General features: G+C 42.2%; 1 pseudogene; it reads right to left on the bottom strand.

Moving 5' to 3' along the window:
• Nucleotides 1-657: 657 nt before the first annotated feature.
• LOC140302506 (general transcription factor II-I repeat domain-containing protein 2B-like) lies at nucleotides 658-1,506 on the bottom strand (annotated as a pseudogene).
• Between the last annotated feature and the right edge of the window lie 1,156 nt (nucleotides 1,507-2,662).

Raw genomic sequence — 2,662 nt, 5'->3', positions numbered from 1 at the left:
GCAGGATAAGTGAAGTGATATGGTTTATGTAGCAAACAAACCTATATATGTCCTTAAGAGATTTTCAATTTATTAATGAAGGGCATGTGTGAAATAGTTAGTGTTTTATCTGCAATAGGTTACAGAACTCCTATTTTGAAGAATCAGGGAGGCATTTTCATGGTGAAGCTTAACAGACTTTCTGACAGGGGGCCACAAAAGAACAAATGTTCACCATCTAAAACAACTAAAGTCTAAAGAATTTCACAGCCGTTCTGGCTGAGATGCAGAATAACACTGTAGACCAGGGTTGGGCAAACTTTTTTGCTCAGGTGCCACATTGACTTTTAAAATTTGACAGACAGGCCGGGTCTGCGCCAGATGGATATATATCAAACATAAACATATAAAATGCATTATTACAGTGTTAATACTTACGTTCACTTTTAGTGAACAACAGTGTTGTTGTTCCCCCTTTTTTGCCAGTGCATCAAAGTCTGGTGTTAGTTTTGTTGTGGCAATTCTCAGAACAGATCTGAGGTGTTCATCACTCAGCTGTGATCTGTGGGGTGCTTTGTTGGCATTCATCACACTAAAAGTCTGTTCACACATACGTAGACCCAAACAACACCAGCATCCTCTGTGCCATCTTCTGGATGTTTGGAAATTTGGCTGAGCTTAATGAAGCAGGGAGTCATCCAGTTTAAGAGAGTTGAACTTCTCCTTTAAGACAGTGTCGCATTGGAGATCAATCATTTCCAACTGCAACTCCTGTGGCGCCGTTTCAGGATCTTGTGTGAAGGGACAAGACACCAGCTGAAGTGACTTGTCAATTTTTCCAAAATCAGAGAACCGACAGCTGAATTCTCCATGTAGGTTGTCCAGTGATTTCCTATATTTTTTCACATGTCGAGAGGCCTCTTTCAGTGTAGCCAGTGTGGGGAAATGAGCAAATGACTTGTTTGATATTTGCTTTGAGAAAAGAGCGTGCTTGGTTTTGAAGGCTCTCATGTTGGTGTACATTTCATGCACAACATGGTCTTTCCATTGTAGCTTCACGTTCAGCTCATTCATGTGTGTCAGTATGTCCACAGCAAAAGCTATATCACAAAGCCAGTCTGTGTCACTCAACTCAGGAAAATCGTCAGCTTTCTCCAGTAGCTCCAAAAATGAGATAATCTCCTGCTTGAGCTCCCATACTCATTGACATACTTTCCCAAACTTAACCAGCGGACATTAGAGTGTTAAAGCAAGTCCTGGTGATCAGCGTCAGTTTCTTCAAGAAACTTAATAAACTGACGATGCTGAAGTTCCCTTGCTCGAATATAGTTAACGACCTTCACAACTGGCTTCACTACGTGGTCAAGATGAAGTACGGATTTACACTTCCTGGTGGATTATGCAGTGTAGAAAAATTACCTCCTGCTCATGGTTATCCTCATTCACCCCGTCCTGCATTCTTTTGAGCAGCCCAATGTCTTTTCCAGTCAGATTTGGCGATCCATCTGTGGTAACATTAGCGAGCATGCTCCAAAGCAGCTTGTGCCTCTTGATGACCCCTGAGACGCTGTCATACAAGTCCTCTCCTCACGTTGTCCCGTTTAGGGATTCCATGGCCAAAAACTTCTCCATATTCTCAAAATTGTCATTAATGCCTCTGATAAAAATTAAAAGCTGAGCTGTGTCCTTTTTTTGTCCAGTGCCAAGGAATATAATGTAAATGACTCCGCTTTATTGTGTTGCTTGCCAGCTAAGTCTTCGTCAATTAGCTCAACATGGCAGGTCACTGTCCTGTCTGACAAGCTAATTTTTTCAAATTTGCTCTTGCTCTCAGGACAAAAGATACCTGCTGTCTCTACCATGCACTCTTTGAGAAACTCCCCTTCAGAGAAAGGCTTGCTGGTCTTTGCTAATTTGAATGCCAGTATATAACTTGCCTTTGTGCTTGATTCTTGGATGGCACTTTGTCAGATACAGGTGTTTTGCTGAGCCTGCAAACTAGCTGCCAACCTCTGAGTGGTAGCCGTCCGTTCTTGTGTTGTCTGGTTGTTAGCGTAATTGGCATGCTTGGTGGAAAAGTGACGGCTGATGTTGTATTCCTTTAAAACCGCAGCGGTTTTGTGGCAAATAAGACAAATAGCCTTTGACTGGACTTCAGTGAAAAAGTATTTAGTGTTCAGAGCCGTAGAAGAGTGAATAACAGAGTAGCCCGGGCTCCGCAAAATCAAGTCAATGTATCACTGCGCCTAACGCACCACCTGGTAAAACGCCAGGTGTTACAGGACAAGGTCAAATGAATGCGGTCATAATTATGATATGATTTGATTTGGACAATTCTGTACCAATCTTCGGCGGGCCGGATTAAAAGGGCTAATGACAGGACACGTGACAGGAAAGCTGTGGGTCCAGGAAGGATGTGAGGTCTTTGTAGCTGGTGGCAAGGAAGGAGAAAGCTGAGTGTTGTTCTGAACTGACCCTATTAAAAAACAATTTCAGTTCATTGGCTCTTTCTATACTTCTACGTGTTTTATCCCCCTTCTCCTTAAAGCTAACCTTCTTGTTCTCTCATCTACCTTTTCAAAAAGAAGACTCATCCATTTTGTATTGTTTCTATTTAAGATTAAGCGATTGTTCCTACACCATGCCATGAAGTGATCGACCACATATTCTGCCTTCTATCCAT

This window comes from Leuresthes tenuis, unplaced genomic scaffold (assembly GCF_036924035.1).
Source record: "Leuresthes tenuis unplaced genomic scaffold, fLeuTen1.0.hap1 SCAF_2, whole genome shotgun sequence".
Taxonomy (NCBI): domain Eukaryota; kingdom Metazoa; phylum Chordata; class Actinopteri; order Atheriniformes; family Atherinopsidae; genus Leuresthes; species Leuresthes tenuis.
Note: the sequence above shows the minus strand (reverse complement) of the source record. Positions and strands in the feature narration are given on the sequence as shown.